Raw genomic sequence first — 25,766 nt, forward strand, 5'->3', positions numbered from 1 at the left:
ACAGTAAAATTTAGGGACCAGATAATACTGGACCTGTGGTCGGAGATTGTCTTAGTTCAAGCAGCTCTGACAGTACCATAGGCTAGACGGTTTAAACAAAAAATATTTATTTTGCCTAGTTCTAGAGGGTGAGAAGACCAAGGTCAAAGTGTCAGCAGATTCGTTTCCTGGTGAAAGCTCTTAGAGATGGCTGTTTTCTTCCTGGATTCTCTCAGAGAGAGTGTGTAAGCTCTCTGGTCTCTTCATGTAAGAACACAAATATAACCATGAGAACTCCATCTTCATGACCTCATCTAAACATAATTACCTCCCAAAGGCCCCAACTCCTAATAGCACATTAGATTTAAGAATAGGGTTTTAACATGAACTTGAGTGGGGAGGAGCACAAATATTCAGTCCATAGCAGGGATCGTTCCTCTCAGAGCCTGAGAGAAGAACCCAACACAAAGGAGCAGAGACTACAGACCAAAAGAGGCAGAGATGGTTCCAAAAGTCTTGTTCAGCCTGGTTTGTTCCAGCATGTCTGAACTACCTTGTCTTATGCTGTACAGTGAGAAACTGATTCCTTTAGCTTCAGGCTTTTTGTTTGTTTGTTTTTCCATGTCTTTGAAAATAAAATATTTCAGGGAGAAGTAAAACATTAAGGATTAAAATTGAAAGAGAACATGGATCCCATTGTTTATTGTAGCACTATTTACAATAGCTAGAACATGGAAGCAACCTAGATGTCCACTGACAGATGAATGGGTAAAGAAGTTGTTGTATAGGTACACCACAGAATATTACTCAGCCATAAAAAGGAACGCATTTGAGTCAGTTCTAATGAGGTGGATGAACTTAGGACCTATTATACAGAGTGAAGTAAGTCAGAAAAAGAAAGATAAATACTGTATCCTAACACAAACATATGGAATCTAGGAAAATGGTACTGAAGAATTTATTAACAGTGGAGAAACAGACATAGAGAACAGACTTATGGACATGGGGAGAGGGGAGGAGAGGGTGAGATGAATGGAAAGAGTAACATGGAAACTTACATCACCATGTTTAAACTAGAGAGCCAATGGGAATGTGCTGTGTGGCTCAGGAAACTCAAACAGGGGCTCTGTGTCAACCTAGAGGGGTGGGGTGGGGAGGGAGACGGGAGGGAGCTTCAAAAGGGAGGCGGTATATGTATACCTATGGCTGATTCAAGTCGAGGTTTCACAAAAAACAGCAAAATTCTGTAAAGCAATTATCCTGCAATAAAGAATAAATTAATTTTTAAAATGTTAAGGATTGAGGAAAAAGGAATTTTTTTACTTTTTTCCTGATCAAAGATTTGATTAATGAGTAGGAAAATGGTATTAAAAGTCACCAAGCAAGAATAATGTATAGAAAAATGTGGAAGTTAGAAGGTTAATTTCAAAAATTTTCGTCAGTCCTAGTAATAGGGTAACAGACAGGAAGGCCAGGAGTCTCCAAACAGAGGAAACAGGCTGCAAGTGTCAGACATTTTTTCTCTCTCTCTTAAGCCTCAGGAAGAAGCAAACTAGTGTTACATTTTTTCCCTTCTCTATACAAATTTAAAAAGAGGTCTCTTAAAATTCTGTGTTGCCATAATGATACCTGGTTCCACCTGAACTTAACTTTTCTCAAACCTTAAGCTAACCAATGCATTTTTCTTACGGAAATGTTTGTCTTCAGCTTTGTTAATGTGCTATATATTTACCACAGACTCTGTCTTAAAGTCGGTTCAGCCTAAAGGCTCAGAACCACTTTACAAACCAGTATGTTATACTCATACATTGTGCTCCTAATCTTTGTTAATGAAGCTGTATATTTGTATGGAAAGCAGCCTTTCTTCAAGATCCAGGTCAATTGTTTTATGGCCCAGGATGACTCATCTGGTGTCAATATTATCTGAAAATGGATCTTGTGGGTGAGGGCCCTGGTGCCATTCCCTGAGTTTTGAGACATTTCCTTGCTCTAATTAGCAGACTGCTAGTAGCTATATAACATCCAGCTAAAGACTAGCAGGGGAGGGGCACTCTTTCTGCCCCCTTCTGATATCTCTGTCAGAAGCTTTCTCTATCTCTTTTATGCTTTAATGAAACTATTATACAAAAGCTCTGAGCGATCAAGCCTCGTCTCTGGCACTGGATTGAATTCTTCTCCTCTGGAGGCCAAGAATCCCAGCGTCTCTTGTGGTTTAGCAATAACCTTTCACTAGGAACTAAAAATTGAATCAATAACTGGTGCTCTTATAAATAGGATCAATTGTATATGTAGGGCATAGATGCTTATCTATGTGGTGACTGTAAAAAGTGATAGAAAGGACCCTTACCTCAGATGCTTATTACCAGCAGCTCAGCATTATACTGTAATCTGAAGCCAAACCATTGGTTTTTCACCCACACTTTAATATGGGTCCAAATTCCACTGGATCTTTTCATTTCCTGATACATGCTTCCTTAGAGTAAATTCCTAGATGCTGAATTCTTTGAGGGAGAAGAGCTCCTCTTGTTTTGTATTTTATGTTCACCACATTGCTCATTGTAATCCACTTACGTAATACTTAAAATTTATTTTTTTTTTTTTTGCTTTTTGCTTTTTTAAAAATAAAGATTACATTTTGAAAGAAAATTTTAATTGCTTAACCTGAAAGATAATTAGTTGCAGTCATTCAAACTGGATGTGATGATGACAGAAGAGATGTTTGGAGATATGGGACCAGTCTTGCAAGGTTTACTGAGAAAATTATAAATAAGACAGAATAAGACAGATTGATGTACACTACCTGGGCAAACTGGGATGTGTTTAATTTCTCTAGACTTCAATTTCTTATGTAACTTACAGGAATACCATAAGTAGATGTGGGATCAAAATACTAGGCTTCAGTTTTTTATCTGTTTAAAATAAGTGTTATAATGTAAGTGCCAGGTTATTTTGAAGTGTAAAAGAAATCCTATGTGAGGCATCAACACATCTTGCACGTGGTAATTATTTGACAAATTTTTATCTTATCTCATTTCCTCTGAAAGGGCATCACAAAGTATCCAGTTTTCTCATATTCCATTCAAATGGCCCCAGATTTGAAAAATACCTAAGCTTAGTCATAATTAGTATTCAGTAGCCCAACGACTTCTCTCAGACATTCATCACGCTAACTTATCCTTCATAGGGTTTGAAGTGAAGTCGTTCAGTCGAGTCCAACTCTTTGTGACCCCTGGACTGTGGCCTACCAGGCTCCTCCATCCAAGGAATTTTCCAAGCAAGAGTACTGGAGTGGGTTGCCATTTCCTTCTCCAGAGGATCTCCCCAACCCAGGGTTAAACCCAGGTCTCCCGCATTGCAGGCAGACGCTTTACCATCTGAACCACCAGGGAAGCCAGTACACAAAGTGGGCCTTACCATCTGAGCCCCCAGGGAAGCCCAAAGTGAAAGCAGTTGCTCACTGGTGTCTGACTCTTTGCAACCCCATGGACTGTAGCCCACCAGGCTCCTCTGTCCATGGAATTTTCCAGTCAAGACTACTGGAGTGAGTATCCATTTTCTTCTCCAGGGAATCTTCCTGACCCAGGAATTGAATCTGGATCTCCTGCAGTGCAGGCCGACTCTTTACCACCTGAGCCAGCAGGGAAGCTCCAATATGTTGGCCACCTAATGCAAAGAGCTGACTCATTGGAAAAGACCCCAATGATGGGAAAGATAGAAGGCAGGAGCAGCAGGGGACAGCAGAGGATGAGGTGGCTGGATGGCATCACTGACTCAATGGACATGGGTTTGAGTAAACTCCAGGAGATGACAGGACAGGGAAGCCTGGCACAATGTAGTCCACAGGGTTGCAAAGCTGGACACGACTGAGTGACTGAACAAAAACAACAAAGTGAGCTTGCTTATATCATCTTAGGAAGCAGATTCTGCCATTGTCCACATTTTACAGATTTAAAAAAATGGGTTCAGAGAACTGTTCTTTAACGTGAAAATGATCTGATGCTTTAATTGACCTTGAAGTTGTAGCAATAATCTTCCTTGTCAGTTGAATAACTTTTTGTTCTTGGTAAATAAATACTTTTTTTCAAGTCTGATACTTCTGATACTTTTAAAGATTGAGAACTTGACTACTGCTGCTGCTAAGTCACTTCAGTCGTGTCCGACTCTTAGCGACCCCATGGACTGCAGTATACCAGGCTCTTCCGTCCATGGGATTCTCCAGGCAAGAGTACTGGAGTGTGTTTCCATTTCCTTCTCTGAGAACTTGGCTAACTGAATTGTAAATTAAAATTTCTCCTCTTTTTAAAAATTTTTCACATTTAGCAATGTTCCTAGCCTAATATCTCTCCTCCAGGAACTGGACAGTTCTTGTGCTTTTACTTGGTTTGCATTTTTTAAAACAACGCATGTTTTTGCAGTACTGAGACCTCTGAGAGATAACATGACTTTTTCTTTATGCATATGTAAACAATCAAACAAACTCATCAAAAAAAATTCTTAACAAGAGAAACTTGAGATTCACACATTTTTCATAAACTCTAAACCATGCTTTGGTCATTTATTTTGAACCATTTCTCCATAAACCTTTTCATCCAATCCATTAATCATGATTTTTAAAAGTCTTCTCCAAATTACCAATGAGTCTGACTTTATCTTTTGATGATGAGGTGTCCAGAACCCAGTTTATGTTTCAAGAAGTTTTAGTTATCCAATAAAAATGAAATACCTATCACTTAACCCATTGCTTTAATCCTTGCTATGACAGTTTTAATGACACCCTTTAAAAGAGTTAAGTGTCTTTCTATTTCATTTCTGGATAAAAATGAATCATAGAGATTAGCAATAAGGTCTATGATAGAGAGTTTGAGAGCTCCTTATATTCTAAAACAAAACTTGAAAAAATACTTGGGTTTACCTTATGGTCCTGACCTCCAACATTCTTTATGAGTTTCCTTTTGTAGTAACATATCCCAAATTTGTTCTCAGTTAACACCTTGTCTCTGAAATACCTGATGTTTCTTCTGTTTTATGATCCATTCATCTTCTTTAAAGCCCCAAGAGACCCAAAGCCTTCCCAGATCATTATGTCTTCAGCTTCTAAGGACTTGGCCCTTCATTTTTCACCTCTACTTTTCATCTCCATGTTCTCATCCATGTACCTTCAAAGCCTCCTTTATCCTTCTACCACTAAGTCTTTTTTGTCTGTTTAAATAATGACATTTAGCGATAGTTTGCGTGGGCATGTGCTCAGTCTCTTCAGTCATGTCTGACTCTGTATGACCCGTGGACTGTAGCCCACCGGGCTTCTCTGTCCATGGGATTCTCCAGGCAAGAACGTTGGAGTGGGTTGCCATGTCTTCCTTCTGGGGATCTTCCCCACCCAGGGGCTGAACCCAGGTCTCTGGGATTGTGGGCACATTCTTTACTGACTGAGCCACCAAGATGGAACCTGAATCTCAGATCGTCTACCTGGGTAGGTGGGTTCTTTACCACTAGTGCCTTTCTCTGTAAGAGAGTTTACTGAGAGTCTAATGTATGCCAAAGATTGTGTTTAGTTCTTTGCTTGCATTACTTTTTTAGCTTAACGATAATCTTATGAGGTGGATCATATTATTCTCCCCTTACAAGCTGAGGAAAACAAAACTTCCAAAGATTGAGTTGTAAGTCAGGCTCCAGTCAGAAAAAGCACACCAATTGTTTTTAAAGAGATAATTCAATATAAGGAATTGTTACTTAGGCGTAAAAAGTTATTATGGAGGTAACTGAGAATTAAAAAGGAACACTGAGGTTGCAGGGAAGAAGCACCGGCAAGAAGAGGAGCTGAAAATCATTTTTCTGTAAGTGACCAGGCGCTGGTGTCTGTGAGCTCGGAGGAAGATTTGAAGAAGGAGCTGGCACCCAAGCCTCTGGGGAATGCTTTCATCCAGCTTGCACTGATGTCTCTAAAAGTTGAAAAAACTTTGGTCCATGTTCAACTTCTTCTAAACAAACTGCTGCTACCACGGTGAAGAAGCAGCTTGGCTGGTATGGCAAATAAAAACAGGAAATCCAGTCACAACTAAATAGGAAGCAAACTAGGTGAAGAATATCCCTGACCTTTCTTCTAGCTGGTTGGTTTATTCTGCAATCAGCATCATGTTGGTAGAGCCTTTTAGGAAGGCAGGTGACAGAAGTATGGTTTGCAAAATCCCAGTCTCAGCACCACAAAACAGAGGAACAATGACTTTTAAGATGAGAAGCAATAGCTTAATAACTGCTGTGCTAAGCCCTGTGCATAGGCTTCCCTGGTAGCTCAGTCATTAAAGAATCCGCCTGCAATGCAGGAGACCTGGGTTCAGTCCCTGGGTCAGGGAGACCCCCTGGAGGAGGGAATGGCTACCCACTCCAGGATTCTGGCCTGGAGAATTCCATCAATAGAGGAGCCTGGCAGGCTACAGTCCATGGGGGTTGCAGAGTTGGACATGACTGAGCAACTCACACTAACACCTACTCAACCTTTTCAGAAACTAAAACACCCTTCAAACTATATTATTTTTTTTAAATTTTATATTAGAGTATAGTTGATTAACAGTGCTGTGTTAGTTTCAGGTGTACAGCAAAGTGATTCAGTTATACATGTATCTATTCTTTTTCAGATTATTTTCCTTTGTAGGTTATTGAAGAATACAGAGCAGAGCTCCCTGCCACTATAAACCATTAGTTCATTCACTAAGTCTGGGAGCCTGTTTCATTTTGTAAACAAGTTCATTCATATCATTTTTAAAAAGATTCTGCATATTTAAATTTCAACAAACAACAATAGTAACTTTAGATTCCAAGCAACATGATGCAACAATTTTTTGGTTCACAACTTCTTTTCAAAGTGCAAGTGGTCATTGTATTCATCTCTAGAAAACAGTCACACACTATTTACCTTAGGGCTCTGTTACTTTACTTGTGATTCAACCATGATCCCATTATTACATTTCTTATGCTGTGAATTAGTGTCTTGGTGAGAAATAATTTTATAAAGAATATCCTGACAGTGAATATTGCATTGTAGAAATCCATGGATACAGGACTGGCAGAACCTTCATGGGCAAGACCATCTTTAGATTGTATGTCCACTCCAGTGAGGACATCAGAAAACAAGTGCCATACTTCCCAGTCTTTGTGATTACTACCGACAGAACACTCCCCACTCATCTGCTTCTCTCTCTCCTGACAGCTTTCCCACAACCAAGCTCATGGGTTTGATGCTCATAACCAACCCCAGAGTTATTCTCCCTCCCAGTCCCACTCCATATTGAGTTGTTATCAATTTTTAAATTACTTTGATTTCATAATATTTCCAATTTTAATAATTAAAATATTTTATCTTCATAATAATAAAAATATAAATTCTACTTTTAAAATACTATAAGTTAATGTAATCAACCCTTATATATCACATAAAATGACTATCATCCCCAAGAAAACCAACTTTTGGTTATATATTGAATGATAAATAGCCCAAAAGGATCAAAGTATATCAAAGTATCAAATCTATTATTTTACATTGTGCGATTATCAATTGAAAAGCAAATTTTTTACCATCTATTGTAAGCCTGTCATGGAGCTAGTGTTTAGGATTCAAAGATACCTTTGCTTTCTGGTGGCTTGGTCTATGGCAAAAGGCAGGCAAACTGACTAAAGTGTTCTGTTCAGTTCAGTCACTCAGTCGTGTCCGACTCTTTGTGAACCCATGGACTGCAGCACGCCAGGCCTCCCTGTCCATCACCAACTCCCGGAGTCTACCCAAACTCCTCTCCATTAAGTCGATGATCCCATCCAACCATCTCATCCTCTGTCATTCCCTTCTCCTCCTGCCCTCAATCTTTCCCGGCATCAGGGTCTTTTCAAAGAAGTCAGCTCTTCACATCAGGTGGCCAAAGCATTGGAGCTTCAGCTTTAGCATCAGTCCTTCCAATGAACACCCAGGACTGATCTCCTTTCGGATGGACTGGTTGGATCTCCTTGCAGTCCAAGGGACTCTCAAGAGTCTTCTCCAACACCAAAGCTCAAAAGCATCAATTCTTCAGCACTCAGCTTTCTTTATAGTCCAACTTTCACATCCATACATGACCACGGGAAAAACCATAATCTTGACTAGACGGGCCTTTGTTGGCAAAGTAATATCTCTGCTTTTTAATATGCTGTCTAGGTTGGCCATAACTTTCCTTCAAAGGGGTAAGCGTCTTTTAATTTTGTGGCTGCAATCATGACTAAAGTGTTATGAGTACATTATTACAAGTATACTATGAGCATTCTTGCATGTGTGCATGCCCAATCATATCTGACTCTTTGTGACCTTGCGGACTGTAGCCTACCATGCTCTTTTGCCCATGGGATTCTCCAGGCAAGAATACTGGAGTGGGTTGCCATGCCTTCCTCCAGGGGATCTTCCAGACCCAGGGTTGAACTTGCATCTCCTGTGAGTCCTGTGTTGCAGGAGTATGCTTTACCACTGAGCCCCCGAGGAAGCTCCATGAGTGTTTTTAGAGAAATGTTGATAAAGAGGTGTGTAAGGGGGAACACAGATCCTGACCTTGAATCTGATATGAATGTATAATGTTTCTGAATATATTACTAAACTAAACAAATTGAACAGTGTTTTAAAAGTCAATAAAACATTATTCAATACACTTACTGAAAATTCATTCCTACCTCTCTCATATAACATTTTTCTTGCTTTCTTGTGCCGTCAAGCAACCACCAACACCAGGCTCTATCATAATATTTCATCTAGGAAAATGAAAGTGCCAGTCACTCAGTCATATCTGACTCTTTGCGACCCCATGGACTGTAACCTGCCAGGCTCCTCTTTCCATGAAATTCTGTAGACAAGAATACAGTAGTGGATAGCCATTCCCTTCTCCAAGGGATTTTCCCAACCCAGGGATTGAACCCAGGTCTCCTGAATTGAAGGCAGATTTTTCACCATCTGAGCCACCAAGGAAGCCCAGAATAAATCCTAGTGAATCTCTATTTTGAGCCTAAGACTGTGTTATTGATGGTGAAGAACACATGAATGCATAAGAAAACAGTTACATTCTCAAAATTTCCATCCGAGGGTAAAAGAAATGTATATCTGCTTGGTGAGAAAAGAAAAAAGAAAGAAAGAAAGAAAAAAAACAATCTAAGCTAAGGTAGAATCATGCAGAAAAACTGTAGCTTGGCCACAATATTATAAAATTTGATTTAATTCCTCCTTGAGTTTAAATTCATGTTTTCATTTCCCTATGGAAATAGAGTTATCTTAATTTTTGATGTTCATTTTGAGAACTAAATGGAAAATATCCACATGATGTTAGTATTCAAAAACAATTTGATGACACTACAAATTGCTAGGTATTTTATCATATTTAAAGCCTTATAGATATCTTATTTCACTAAGGCCTTTTAAAAATCATTTAATGATTTACTAATTAATATACTTTTATGCTGGTCTTTATAGTATCCTAAGGTTTTGATACAAATCCCTTAATATTTAAAATGCTGTTGTTGTTTAGTCTGTAAATCGTCTTATGTCTTGCGACCCCTTGGCCTACCAGGCTCCTCCTCCCTGGGATTTCCCAGGCAAGAGGACTGGAGTGGGTTTCCATTTCCTTCTCCAGGGGATCTTCCCAACCCGGGGATCAAACCAGCAACATCCTGTACTGGCAGGTGAATTCTCTAACTGCTTAGCTACCAGGCTGTCAAACTGGCTTAATGAAAATTAACAGTGCTTAACAGAGGATGAGATGATTGGATGGCATCACCAACTCAATGGACATGAGTTTGGGTAAACTCTGAGAGCTGATGATGGGCAGGGAGGCCTGGCATGCTGCAGTTCATGGGGTCGCAAAGAGTTGGACATGACTGAGCGACTGGACTGAACTGAATTGATCAGTGATATATTATATTTTTAAAGTATTAGCACCTTGAGGTTTCCCTTATTGAGATTTAAATGCTTAAGTAAGTAGTTGAATGTATTCTGTATTTTTCATTCTCCTCATCAGTCTTCTCTTAATTCTTTTGAAGAGATACTAAATATATCTTTCGAAGAGATACTAAATAAACAACATGTATTCCCCAACACAATGATGGAAAGCCAATATCTAATCTATGATGTACTAGTATATAGTTTTTGGCAGGGTTGTTAATTTATATAACCCTCAGTTTCTTCACCCATAAAATGGTAAAAGTAATAGATTTTTTTTATTTTAAACTTTTTATTTTGTATTGTTGTACAGCCAATTGAAGTATATTCAGTTAACAATGTTGTGATAGTTTCAGGAGATTAGCTAAGGGACTTAGCCACACATATACATGTATCCATTCCCCCCTCAAACTTCCCTCCCATCCAACCTGCCACATAAGGTTGAGCAGAGTCCCACATGCTGTACAGTAGGCCCTTGTTGGTTATCCAGCTTAAACAGAGCAGTGAGTACACAGATATTTTGTAAGTTACTGTATTATATGAGTAACACACACAAAATATTTTGCACTCTGACTGGAAAATAGTAATAGCCACCCAATACATGTCAGCTTCTTAATTTATTATGATGATTATTTTTGGTTGATTTCGCTATTATAATTAGAGTAAAACAAGTCATGCCATGCTCAAATCCCCAGGGTTTAGGATAAAGCAGAAAGAATAAATGATTTATAAAGTATAGTAATAAAGAAGTAGCATGAACATGGAATTACGCATCACACTGCCTTTGTTTCTGCTGGATAAGTAACAATCATGTGCCCTCTGCTAGGTTAGAATTAGTGCCAACTAAATTATAGTTGGCAGAGAGCTGCAGCTGCATTTATTCATATCAGAGGGAAGATGCCAAGTGTCCATGAAATAGACCTACAGAGAACAACCCAAAGACGTTTCTGCCTACTTTCTTTAAATCTCGTTCTTCCCTACCTTCCGCTTTTTTAAACTTGGGATATGTTCCTTTATTTGATATATAAACCTGTATACATATATAAACATATATATTTAGTATTTTATATTACTCTTTCAAATTAAAGTTTTCTTACTTTAGAAATTGGTACCACTGTGAGGAGAGAAAAGGATTTCTTTTAATACACTGAAGTAGAGTAGTAGTTGGAGAAGGCAATGGCGACCCACTCCAACACTCTTGCTTGGAAAATCCCATGGACGGAGGAGCCTGGTGGGCTGCAGTCCATGGGGTCGCTAAGAGTCGGACACGACTGAGCGACTTCACTTTCACTTTTCACTTTCATGCATTGGAGAAGGAAATGGCAACCCACTCCACTGTTCTTGCCGGGATAATCCCAGGGACGGGGGAGCTCAGTGGGCTGCCATTTATGGGGTCGCAGAGTCGGACTCGACTGAAGCGACTTAGCAGCAGAGTAGTAATTGATTAATACAGAAGCCTCTGCTGAGTAATTTTAACTCTTAAGTCACTACTACAAGCATTTATATTATAAATCTACTTTAAGGGAGATGCCAACGACAGGACTAGGACACATTGCGTTATCTTATACAAAATGTTCAATTTTTAAAGAGTTGTTATGTGCGTGCTAAGTTGCTTCAGTCGTGGCCATCTCTTTGCAACCTTATGGACTGTGTCCTGCCAGGCTCCTCTGTCCATGAGATTCTTCAGGCAAGAATACTAGAGTGGGTTTCTATGCTCTCCTCACTGGGGATCTTCCAAACCTAGAAACGGAACCTGCATCTCTTATGTCTCCTGCAGTATGAGTAGAAGACTACTCTTATCACCACCTGGGAAGCCCAAGAAATCTTTAAGGATTTTTAACTGTAAGAAAGCTTTTTTCTTCAACATGTCTCCTAAGAGCAGCTTACATAATCCTGGACACAAAACAGTCTCAATAAAAATGTGTTAATTAGTTGACTTCACTGATTTCTAAGTAGACAATTTCTTCTATTTGTCTATGAATTTATTCCAAATAAGTGTTTCATATTTTATAAATATATTACTTAATAAAAGCATGACAGAATATCTAAATTAATACTTAAATTAGGTGAACAAATGCTTCAACCACATATAATTTCAATTTGCTTCAACCATAACATGTGTAAACCTACTTATATTTGTATTCATATGATCTTCCTTTTTTCATGGATAGAAGTTTATGCTTCTTTCCCAGGTCAGTCCTTAACAGTCCATGGAATTCTCCAGGCTAGAACACTGGAGTGAAAGGCCTTTCCCTTCTCCAGGGGACCTTCCCAACCCAGGGATCAAACCCAGGTCTCCCGCATTGCAGGCAGATTCTTTACCAGCTGAGTCACAAGGGAAGCCCTTCTAAGTCATTCATTGACATGAAAAGAGCAGCAGAAAATCTTGAGTTTTACCTCATGACTCAAGTACCCCAGCTGAGGTCCAACAGAGGAACACTTTGCTTTCTTATTTCAGCTCTCACACTGTAAACAAATATTCTTTCTTCAATTTACTTAGTACCACATTTTCTGCTTCTTGTGTCTCATGTTAGTGACTTCACTATTTAAAGTGGCCTAAGCCTAGCATTGCAGTGCTGTCTAGTTTTCCTAAATGCAAGAAGGCCATGATATGTCTTATGAAAATAATAGATAAACTTCATTCAGGCATGAGTTATACTGGTGATGGCTATATATTCAATATTAATGAACCAACAATATACATTAATTAAGGTGTCTTTAAACAGAAACATGCTTACTACAAGGTTGTGCATTAATTAGTTGATGAAAAATGTGACCAGATGCTCACAGGAACCTAACAGGTATTTCTTTTAAGAGAAATTATTCAGTATTCTCTAATTCAGTGTTTCTGGATATTTTATCAAATAAGACTACTGAGAAGAATAAGAACCTTAGCAATATTATAAAAATTAAATGAACTTTTAAAAAGCATAAGTAAGAATAAAAAGCTGGAATCAAGATTGCCAGGAGAAATATCAATAACCTCAGATATGCAGATGACACCACCCTTATGGCAGAAAGTGAAGAAGAACTAAAGAGCCTCTTGATGAAAGTGAAAGAGGAGAGTGAAAAAGTTGGCTTAAAGCTCAACATTCAGAAAACTAAGATCATGGCGTCCGGTCCCATCACTTCATAGCAAATAGATGGGGAAACAGTGGAAACAGTGGCTAACTTTATTTTTTTCAGGCTCCAAAATCACTGCAGATGGTGACTGCAGCCATGAAATTAAAAGATGCTTACTCCTTGGAAGGAAAGTTATGACTAACCTAGACAGCATATTAAAAAGCAAAGACATTACTTTGCCAACAAAGGTCCATCTAGTCCGGGCTATGATTTTTCCAGTAGTTATGTATGGATGTGAGAGTTGGACTGTAAAGAAAGCTGAGTGCTGAAGAAATGATGCTCTTGAATTGTGGTGTTGGAGAAGACTCTTGAGAGTCCCTTGGACTGCAAGGAGATTCAACCAGTCCATCCTAAAGGAAATCAGTCCTGGGTATTCACTGGAAGGACCGATGTTGAAGCTGAAACTCCAATACTTTGGCCACCTAATGTGAAGAGCTGACTCATTGGAAAAGACCCTGATGCTGGGAAGGATTGAGGACAGGAGAAGAAGGGGACGACAGAGGATGAGATGGTTGGATGGCATCATCAACTCAATGGACATGGGTTTGGGTAAACTCCAGGTGTTGGTGACAGATAGGGAGGCCTGGCATGCTGCATTCCATGGGGTCGCAAAGAGTCAGACACAACTGAGAGACTGAACTGAACTGAAAAATCAAAAGAAAAGTTAGACAAATGAACCCAACTTGTATTCATTTGGTAGCATAGCTACACACAGAGAAATATTCCATGTAACTTTTAAATTCAATTATTTGACAGTATATTCCTTAAGGACCCTGGAAAATGCAAATATATCCTAAACTACTTTTGCTAAGTATATCTTTTAGGGTAGTATTTGTACTTTCACTCTAAGCCTATTATCTGTGTGTACAAATGTGCATGTGCACACACTTGTGCAGTGGGAAATAGCAAATAATTATGTTGATATCATTAAAAGTCAATTTTTTAGGTGCTTTTGTCATTTGTTTAGTCTCTAAGTTGTGTCTGATTCTGCGAGTGTGGTTTAAAGGAGATAAAGTAAAAAATCAATGGCTTTAAGTGAAACTTCTGTAGTCTCAATTTGAAATAAAAATATCAGTAGGGCTATGTTTCATTTTGAACTTTTAAAGATTTATTTTTTTTGGTTCTGTTTACTGAAAAATCTTAGAAATGATAAAAACTCCAATAGTAGTAACATGTCCTGATTCTAGATTGTGCCCTTTGAATATTATTTCCAATTGAAAAGAATGAGATTTCTATGGAGAAATTTCTAATTACAGATCTCCAGTAGGAATTATATCTGATAAGCTTGGATTATTCTGGAAAAAGTAGAAGTTATACAAGTTTTGTGTTAAAATGCTTTAAATCCCTAAACTCATAATGATTCAAACAAACAAATATATAAATCTTATTGATCACCTTCAGAGGATACTTAGGAATCAATAAAAAGAAAGATTTAAACTTTTTTCTATAACTTTGTTTAATCAGAAGTTGCAGAAAGCAAGGATCTTTTCTTAAAAGTATTCTAGCCAAAAATGAAGAACAAATCTGAATTGTCAGATTAATGTATCTGGTAGATACAATTAATGACTAATAATATTACAAAAAGACTAACACTGGTTATCACCCGATGGTTATAAATCACACTAACTATGAAACAGCCTAACCAAAAAAAAAAAAAAGCAAAAACTCAATCTGTATCTATCAATTTACAGGATAAGTAAAAAATGAACTTCAGTCAGAAAAATAAAAGGAAAAGAAAGATTGAAAGAGAGAGACAAAAAGTAGAATACTGCAAGCTTAGCTCAAAAGAGACTTAACAGGAATATCAATAAGTAGCAATGTATACATTTTCTTGGATACTTATTGAAATAAAAACACTGTTAAACAAATTATAAATTATTGAGACAAGTGTGAACACCATATTTGATGATTTTATTTTTAATTTACTGGTATTATGTAAGTTTAGTGACATTGATAATTGTATGATCTTGTGATTAAAGATTTAAGGAGTCCTTATATTTTAGAAATATATATCAAAGTAAATATTTACATGTGGGTGATGAGATATCTGAAGTTTGCTTCAAAGCAATTCATGTAAAGTGTGTATTGAACAAGGTAACATAACTTGGCTGTGTGCTCAAGTTGTAGATGTTGAATGATGAGTAAATCTGATTCATTGTTGTTATTTTTAACATTTGCATCATGCCTTTAGAAGTTCAAAGAATAGACATAAAATATGAGTTTTATTTTTGAAATATCTTTTCTCCCCAAACACTCATATAATCTGTCAGCTAATCCTTGTCCACTTTACTTTCAAAGTGTTCCAAAATCTCTCCATTTCTATGAAACTTGATCAGTGGTACCAGACCAAACTTCCATCATCACTTGCCTGGGCTTCTTCCAGGGCCTTGCTAGCTTCCCTGCTTTCTGTCTTGTCCCCCAAGAGCCTGTTCTCAATCCAGGAATCTAAAAATGTAAGGCTGATCAGACAGCCTACTGCTCGAAACTCCCTAAGGAAATTTTATAACAGTTGGAATAAACTTTTCAATATAACCTTCAATGATCCTGTCCTGGGCTATCTTTTCCACCTCAATTCTTACCATCCTTTTCATACTCTTCACTTCAACCAGGTTCTAATTCTCAAGCATCTGTGGCATGCTACAGTCTCTAGGCTTTGCATTTATTCTCCTCCCCTCTCTGGAGCACCATTCACCTCTTTTTTGTATGATTTGCCCCCTTGTGCCACTCAGTTCTCAGTTAATATGTCACATTCTCAAAGATGACTTCCTGACTACCTGATCTAAAATAAGAGATTTATATTACAAACTCTAACCACTTAATATACTTATATTTTTTGTAGCACATTTTGCTGTAATACGTTTATTTGTGAGCAAGATCTTTGTTTTGTTTAGCACTGCCTCCTGACATCTAGATTGTCATCTCCTCAACAAATATTTGTTGAATAAGTGAAAGAATGGATGATTTTCAATTGATTAAAAGCCCATTGATAAGAACTTGCTTAAGTCTGTATTGTATAGCTATCAGACCATTTAATATTTTAAAAAATTATCCCATTTAATCTACATATGAACTCTTGTGGATTTACTCTATAATTATCACCTTTCATAGATAAAAATACTGAAGACCATGGAATTTAAAGACGCTCACATTCACATAGTTTAAAAAACCAGTACAGCATACATTCAAACCTATGTCTGTGTAATTCTGAACCATTTGCTCTTTTTTCTATATCATTCTACCACATAAAAAGCACATCAGCTAGGTGCAGGCCTTCTGAAATAAATAAATCAACTCTTTGTTATATAAATACTAACACCAAGTTTTCTGATCAAAAGGAACAAGTAAGCCTGGCTCTACCCCATTAGATATTTGTCTGATTATTCACCACCACTGAAGTATTCTTTTAAAGCTGTTCTCTTTGGAGGCTGTAAATCTCTGTTTGATATGTTCTCTCTGTAAGCCCACTAAAGAAACCAGCATTTACCTGATCCGAAATAATGAAAGTGCAGAAAAATCAATAATGAGAAAGAATAGTTGCCCTCATATTATGTTTTCCAGAAATAACAGCAATGAAAAGGAAAAAGACATGGCCCACTAAGATGCCACTACTTCATATCAACCTGGCATTGCTTGAATTTCCTCTCTATGTAAAATTGGCCTATTTCAGCATTAACTTGCTGTAAAATGTATCCAAGGTTCACATATGCCTGTCTTTTACGTTATAAGATCTATGGAAACAAGGCATAGAAATTTGGAGTCCTGGGTTCCAGTCCTAGATAGATATTTTTGAACTCTCTGAGGAATGATGTTAAGTCTATTTAGCTATAAATTAAATAAAGGGCCAAGGTAAAGTTCAAAGAACTAGAAAGGCCTGAGGATGAAGCAGAATATAGAGTTGGGAAAAGGAAGAAAGCCTAATAAGTAATTCAGAATTTTATGCTTTGACATGTTTCGTCTAATTTCATCTTCACAATAACCCTTCCAAATAGTCATACTTAGCCCCAAACTATATGCAAGGAATAATAAAATATGGATAATTTCATCCTACAACTGGGAATTTTATTGTCCATCACTTATTCATCTCAGATAGTCTGTGTATGATTGTGGGTGAAACTTTATACTGCACAATTATAAGGATTAAAGAACAACACTGTTGCTTTTGTTTTCATTCTAAAGACTATGTTTTGGTACTGTTTGAGTCCTCTATATGCAGATGCTAAGATAGAATGAGTTGCGCCTGCACACGATTGATGGGAGGACATGTCTGTGAAAGATAAATGGTAGATGGAGCAGATTTAGGCATGGTAAATCTCCCATAAATCTCCCTAGAGCAATCCAGACCTGACGCTCGTGAAAGCAGAAAGGAAGGAGGATTGATTGGATCCGAAGAGTCCCAATGGTAGCGCAGCTCTGGGAAAGTCGCAGCCCCACGGGAAGTTCCAAAGCAGAGAGTACACGTCAGAGGAGCCCTGCTTCGGGCGGAAAGGGGCTTGTAATATCACCCCCACCTTGTTGTTTATCAGGATGAATGAAGAGCTTGAGGGAGCATCAGTGTGAATACTGATGCAGAACCAAATGTGCAGTGATTGGGGATTGCCAGTTAACTACGTTCCTTATAGCAAGTCCTCTTTAAGGGAATCTGATCGGTGCACCTCCAGAGCCACTAGAGGTCTCAATAAACATTTTAATATCCAAGTTCTAAAAGTAACTATGACACTAGCATAGAGTTTGGTTTTCAATTCATTGTTCTCCACACTCTACATTATTTTGGTCATAGTCCTGACTTTAAATATTAAATACAGATTTGTCATTTTCACTATTCCCTAGATCCAGAGTGTTGAGGAAGCTCAATTATTTTAGCCGCTAACATAGAGGAGATCAAAACTGAGCTTGCTGCCATTGGGTCATTAGGCTAGGATAAAAGTCTTGTTAACACAAATACAAAGAAACTTTTAGTCTTCTATATTCATATACTTCTGCCCCCTGTTGTAAACTGCTTCACTAGGCTTACAGTATGGCTAACCCTGGCCTATCAAAGATTATAGCACGTGCATCTGTTTTTCTAGGTCTCTCTTGTAAGAATAGACTTCTAAACTGTCTATCTACAGGACAAATTCCCATATCCAGGCTTTTCATATGAAACTGAACTCATCACCTTTCCCTACAATTTTTTCTTCCTGTATTATCAGTCTCAGTGGCACTGTTATCCATGCAGTCTGATAAGATGTATACATTAATTTTAGTTTTTTTTCTAAAATGGAAGAACTCTAACAGCAAATTAGAAAATGCTTAGAGTATCATGAATCAAGGCATATGATTCTTTGCTCTTTATATTCTTGTGCCATACATGGATAACTGCATATTTCATGACAATAGTTATATGGTAAATATCCAGTGTTTTTGAAAATGTTTACAAATGTTGTACCTCAAATTAATTAACACTGTCTTACATATCAGGGCTTATCTGATAACTCAGTTGGTAAAGAATCCACCTGCAATGCAGGAGATCCGGTTCAGTTCCTGGGTCAAGAAGATGAGCTGGAGAAGGGATAGGCTACCCACTGCAGTATTCTTTGGTTTCCCTTGTGGCTCAGTTGGTAAAGAATCCACCTGCAATGCCAGAGACCTGGGTTTGATCCCTGGGTTGGGAAGATCCCTGGGAGAAGGGAAAGGATACTCACTCCAGTCTTACACAATTTTACTACTTTGCCACTCATATTTGCAGCTCAGACTTTCCTTGATTCATGCTATTATCTTTAAAGTATTAGTCACTCAGTCCAGTCATGTCCAGCTCTTTGTGACTCCATGTGATATAGCCCACCAGGCTCCTGTGTCCATGAAATTCTCCAGTAAGAATACTGGAGTGGGTAGTCATTTCCTTCTCCAGGAGATTTTCCCAACTGAGGTGTCAAACCCAGGTCTCCTGAGTTGCAGGCAGATTCTTTACCATCTGAGCTACCAGAGAAACCCTTTATCTTTAAGGAAGGTGGTATTTAACACATATGTAGGTGATAGGACAGAATAAAAGAATAAAGACACAAGTTTCTCAATAAGATTGAAGAGTAAACTAAAACAAACAAGATGACATTTATGGGATAAATATGACATTGTTCTCCTTGGTATGAAAGAAATGGGGGAGGGAAACTGGCATTCTTGCAATATGATACCAATGTTATCGTTATCACCTTCTATATCATTATAACTCTTATATGTCTTCTCTGTGCCTGGCACTGTGTTATGTTTATATATATATATATATATATATATATATATATATATATATATATATATTATTTTAAGTACACGCCTAAAACCCTATATGGTAGTTTCAACATCATGTCTGTTTTACAGATTAAGAAATGGAGACAAAGAGATGAACATTAACTTGCCAAGTTTACACTCAGAAAGAGTTGGCACTAGGATTAAAAGTATGTCATTTGACTCAGGGCCTGAAATCTTGTGGACTCTGACAATTGAGTTTTAGTTATGTTACAGCTGCCCCCAAAACAAATGAGATGATAGGCTACATTACAGGAGTAAATGAAGTGATGAGGACACAACTTCTGAGCGGTTAGGTGACTTATCCATATGCTGACCCAGTAACATGTAGCTCAGGCAGGGTTGATGCTAGGGTGCAGCACAATTCTAATCATTCTAAATATACTGCCTTCAGTACTGTGCCACATCCAACGTGACTGGCATCTATTCAGGGTCTTTTCCATATTATAAGGTTCTCAAATGAATCTGAGACTCCAGGGGAATAGTTTACAGGATTTGTGTAGAATTAATATTCCAGCTGTGCTTCAGGCTGATTGGAGATCTTTCCTCTGCAAAGTTGGATAGAAAGTTTGAATAATATCCTGTCAGAGCCCCTGCGCAGGTGAAGAGCTATAGGAAATGGCTCATTATCAGAGGACTTCTTATTAGCACAGGTTTGTATTGTTACATCAAAAATGCATAATTCATTTAACCTATGGTAAAAATCAGTCCTATATAAATACTGGGAAATCCCATGGACAGAGGAGCCTGGCAAGTTAGTCTCACAAGAGAATTGAATATCTTTTATGTGGTTATTTTAAAACCAGGTATTCTTTTTAGTGAATTGTCTATAAAATATTTTGGCCATTTTTTTTGTTTTTTATATTAATTTTTGAGAGTTTTTAAATATATTCTGGATAAAATCCTTTGTCAAATTTGTAATTTCTAAATATTTTCTTTCTCATTTTCTTTATGCTGTACTTTAGAGAGAAGATTTTTTAAATTCATTAGAGTTCAATTTATCTTTTCTATTTGTTTGTTTTTATGGATCATGCTTTTAATTTTGTATTTAAACTCTGTTTGCTAGACTTAGTATCATTAAGATTACTTTCTATATTTCTCTTAGTGTTTTACAATTTACATTTATGTCTACAGATATTTTGCATTAATTTTTGTTTATGATATGAGATATTAATATAGCTCCATTTTTATATAAATGTCCAATTGTCCATTCATCATCTGTTGATAATACTGCCCATTCTACCTTGATTTTCTTTGCCTGTTTGTCAAAAATAAATTGATCATATTTGAAGTTCTATTTCAGAATTCTGTATTTTGGTTGATTGGTATGTGTGTCCATCTTTTGACCAATACCACACTGTCTAGACAGTGCTATAGTTTATAATGTGTTAATGTCAGGGAGTATGGGTTCTGCAACTTGATTCTGATATTTTTTATGAGCTTTTCATATAAATCGTGGAATCAGCTTATTTACCTGTACAAGGAATCCTGCTAGGATTTTGATTGGAATTGAATTAAATCTATAGATCATTTGGGGGAGAACTGATATTACATCTTTCTCTTAACAGAGTATCACTCTTCTCCATTTATTTAGATTTTCTTTTATTTCTGTCTTGAATATTTTGTGTTTTCAGCATGCAAATCTTGCACATTTTTGTTAGATTAATACCTAAATATTTCACTCAGATGGGGAGGATTTTGTACTATGTATTTTTTTCTAATTTTTGGTTTCTAATTTTTCAACCCCAGTGTATAGTTCTTTTATTGAGGTATGGCTGATTAAGTTAAAAGACACTTTCTCCTTGGAAGAAAAGTTATAACCAACCTCGACAGCTTATTTTTTAATAAGAGACATTATTTTGGCAGAGACATTACTTTGCCAACAAAGGTTTGTATAGTCAAAGCTGTGGTTTTTCTAGCAGTCATGTATGGATGTGAGAGTTGGACTATAAAGAAAACTGAGTGCCAAAGAATTGATGCTTTTGAGCTGTCATGTTGGATAAGACTCTTGAGAGTCCCTTGAACTGCAAGGAGATCCAACCAGTCCATCCTAAAGGACATCAGTCCTGAATATTCTTTGGATGGACTGATGCTGAAGCTGAAACTCCAATACTTTGGCCATCTGATGCAAAGAAATGACTCATTTGAAAAGACCCTGATGCTGGGAAAGATTGAGGCAGGAGGAGAAGGGGATGACAGAGGATGACATGGTTGGATGGCATCACTAACTCAACAGTTTGAGTAAACTCTGGGAGTTGGTGATGAAACAGGGAAGCCTGGCATGCTGCGGTCCATGGGGTCACAAACAGTCGGACACAACTGAGTGACTGAACTGAACTGATAGCTGATTTACCATTTTAAATGTTTTGGGTACACAGCATAGTGATTCACAATTTGTTGTTCATTTTTGTTATATTTACTAGTTTTATTTTTTAATTCCACACATCAATGATAACATACAGTATTTGTCTTTATTTGTCTGATTTACTTCACTAAGCTTAATACCCTTCAATCCCAAGTTGTTGCAAATAACATTTCATTCTTTTTTATGGATGAATAGTATTCCACTATGTATATGTATGTGTGTGTATATATATATACATGCATATATATATATATATATATATATATTTATCATTTTCTGATGTACTTTTTCACTCTTGATAATTTTCTTTATTCCAAAGTTTGCTTTTTTTATGTTAATAAAAACCTAAGCATTTTTTTAATTGCTGTTGGCATAGTATTTTCTTTAGCATCCTTTTATTTATATCATTATGATTCCAGTTTATTTCTGATAGTACATAGAAGGATATTTTTAAAAATCAAAAGAATTCTTAGATTTTATTTGATGTATTTAGACCATTTACCTATAATGTTATTATTTATAGGTTGAATTTAGGTCTACAATTTCATTAGTATTTTTTATCTATTTTGTTTTTGTTCCTGTGACTTCTCTTCCCTGCATTTTTAAAGTTGAGTTGTTTTTTAGAATTTTATTTTAATCTGCCTATTGTCTTCAAGAAAAAAGTGTTGGGACTTCCCTGGAGGTCCATTGGTTAAAATTCTATGCTTCCACTGCAGGGAGCACATGTTTGGTCAGTAACTAAGATCCTGTATACCATTCAACATAGCCAAATAAAGAAAAAGAAATATTGCTGATCTAGTGATTACAACATGCATACAAATCCTTACCCAAACTACTTAGAATTATTGTGTTTAGCACTCCAAGTAAAATAAATAAACCCTATGACTAAATGTGGTGCTAGTGGTAAAGAGCCTGCCTGTCAATGCAGGAGATATGAGATGTGGGTTCAATTCCTGGGTAGGGAAGATCCCCTGGAGGAGGGCATGGCAACCCACTCCAGTGTTCTTGCCTGGAGAATCCAGTGGACAGAGGAGCCTGGCAGGCTACAGTTCATAGTATCACAAAGAGCCGGACATGACTGAGCGACTAATACTTTGTTTTCATAACTAAATATAAGGCTTTCCCCTCTTGCCTTTTTGACGTAGCCTTCCCGTATATCTGCTTACATTGAAACTCACCTCAGAAAGTGTTATTATAATTTTAGCTTTCAATAGCCATACATAATTTAGTAAAATTAGCAGGCAAAACTAGTCTCTTATTTAACTAGATGTTTACATTTTCTTTTGTTCTTCCTTCATTTATGAGAGATCAGGTTTCCTTATGTTAAAATCTCATATAACAATACATTTTTTTACTTAATTCCTAAAAGACAATTTTGCTAAAAATAGGATTTAAATGACATTTGTCTTCTATTAGTGTTAATGTTTTAAATAATGCTGTTCAAATGTCTTCTGGCTTCCATGATTTCTAGTAGAAAACCTTTATTTATATGACATGTGATGATAATTTCTGAGAAAAAACAATTTTATCTTTGATTTCCAGCAGTCTGATTTTGACATGTCTGGGTGTGGCTTTCTTTGAAATTATCCTGTTGAGCTCACTGAGCTTGCTGGATTATTCAATTTATGTTTTTCACCAAATTTAGGGATTTTTTGTCATTATTTCTTCAAACATTTTTGTGCACCAATTTCTTTTTTTCTCATTTTGGGACTCCAAAGAGACTAAGTTTGGATGTTTTGATATTATCTAATAGGTGCCTGAAACTATATTCATTTTCTCAAGTTTTTTATTCTCTCCATTATTCAGGTGGATAATTTCTGTCAATCTACTTCAAGTTCACTGTTCTTTTCTTTGTCATCTCAATTATGCTATTGAATCTCTTCAGTGAATTTTTGTCACTATTATTGTATTTTCAGTTATAGGTTTTTTCACTTGTTTCATTTTATAGCTTTTGTGACTTTTCAGAGAAATTCTCTCTTTTCATTCATTTCAAGAATATTTTCTCTCACTTCTCAGAGTATTGTTATTACAGCTGTTTTAAAATCTTTGTCCAAAAAGTCTAACATTTCAGTCTGGCATTGTTGGCATAATACGTGCAAGTTTTTATTTGTTTGTTTGCTTTCCCTTCTTGAAAGTTGTTTTGGTTTTCCTGGCTCTTTGCACGTATAGTCATTTTGCATTCCATCCAGTCCATTTTATTTCATTTTTATGTATATTTTTAACTGGAGGAAAAGTGCTTTACAGTGCCATGATGGTTATGCTGTACAACATAACAAATCAGTCATGTGTGTGTGTGTGTGTGTGTGTGTGTGTGTGTGTATCACCTCCCTCTAATTCTATGTTTTGAGACTTTGTACATGAAAAAGAGTGTTTGGATTTTATGGACTATGTTTTTTCTTTTTTCTTTTTTTTAAGAGAGTACTCAATCTTAAATCAGATCACAATTCCTGACCTGCCCTCTGTGGGCAAGCAATCCCATATTACTTCAGTCTATAGAGACTTTTCAGTGCTATTATGATCTTTACTTCTTACGTACCTCCTAAGTGTCATTCTGAAATATGGGCATGACTTTCTCTGTAATTCAAATCTTAAAGTCTTTTCTGACCTCCTTCTAATTTGTATGAAGCATGTGCAGCTTGGTGGGGATTCCAGGACTTCTTACAGTGATTTAAAGCACTCCTTCTCATGATGTACCTTCTCCATGGCCCACTCTTGACTTTACCTTTTCCAGGTTTCTCTTTCTTAGTGTTGCCTCTAGAAAGTCATTGATTTATCCTCCCCATATTGCTTCATACACACCATAACTCTTTTCATTTTGTAGCAAAGCACCAAGGAGAATGAGTCTGGAGGATCATTTTTGATGCCCCACAACTTCCACACCTCTGGCCAGTATAGGATAAGGAGGGTCAAAAAGACTTTGCCCTTTGTGCCAGTAAGGAAGGAATTAAAAAAAAAAAAAACTGCTGCTTTCACAAAATAGGTTTAAAGGAGACATATAATTTCTAGGCACAGAACAATAGTGCAATTGGGAGCTGAGCCATAGATATGTGGTTTTTAAGTCCTAAAGGAAATTTTCTACATAGAAGCACTGAAGTAGGGACTTCTTACTTGGGAAAACAGTTTCCTCCCTGGAATGAGAGAATAAGCAGGAAGAAGCTCAGATGAACAACAATTTTTCAGAGAAAGTATAGTGTAGAATCTATCATTATAATGTGGAAAATATTGAATGAAGTGAAAGCTGCTTTCAAATTGTGAAAGTGATAAATGCACTATTTGTAGATTCAGCGAAATATTATTGAAGCCTTTATTTATTAGCAAAATGAGACCAATGCTTGTGAGACACAGTGAAGGATTTCCATTGTCCTTTGAAATTATTTTATAAAAACTTGAAATTTTGTGAGAAATTAAGTTGCATTGTAAGATGTTAATTTCCCTATCTTCTTCCTTTTATTCAGCTATGCCATATGGCATGTGGGATCTTAGTTCACTAACCAGGGATCTAACCCTCTGCAGTGGAAGCATGAAGTCCTAACCACTGCATCACCAGGCAAAGGCAATTGATAATTTCCCTATCTTCAGTGTTTCAAGAAGATAGCCCAACCAAGACTGGACAATCACCCAACAGGAATTATGTGAAGGAGATTTCCATTCTGAAAATAATGTATCAGCAGATAGTAAAATTCCTTTCAACTCTGAGAGGCTAGAATGATTTAAACTATCAGAACTAAACCATTTGGAAAAAATTGAATAAGGAAATCTTAAATGTTATTTCTTGATTTTCAAACTTCAAATTTATATTATCAACTGAAAAATTTTCCCACCTAATCCCTTAAATCAAATACATTTAGTATCATCCCCTACAAGCCAACAAAGTTCCATTTGATTCATGAATAATAAATAGTAGAGCACCTAGCAGGCTAAATTTATTTTGAGAAAATAGCTTCCATAATATACAGATAAATGTATTGATGATAAATTAGCTTAAAAACTTCTTTAACATTGCTGATTAAGTAATAGGTGAGTTAACAGAAGAGTCTGCCACTATTTTTAATATATAACTAATATTTTAAAAAGCATATTCAT

This window comes from Odocoileus virginianus, chromosome 28 (genome assembly GCF_023699985.2).
Source record: "Odocoileus virginianus isolate 20LAN1187 ecotype Illinois chromosome 28, Ovbor_1.2, whole genome shotgun sequence".
NCBI classification, from domain to species: domain Eukaryota; kingdom Metazoa; phylum Chordata; class Mammalia; order Artiodactyla; family Cervidae; genus Odocoileus; species Odocoileus virginianus.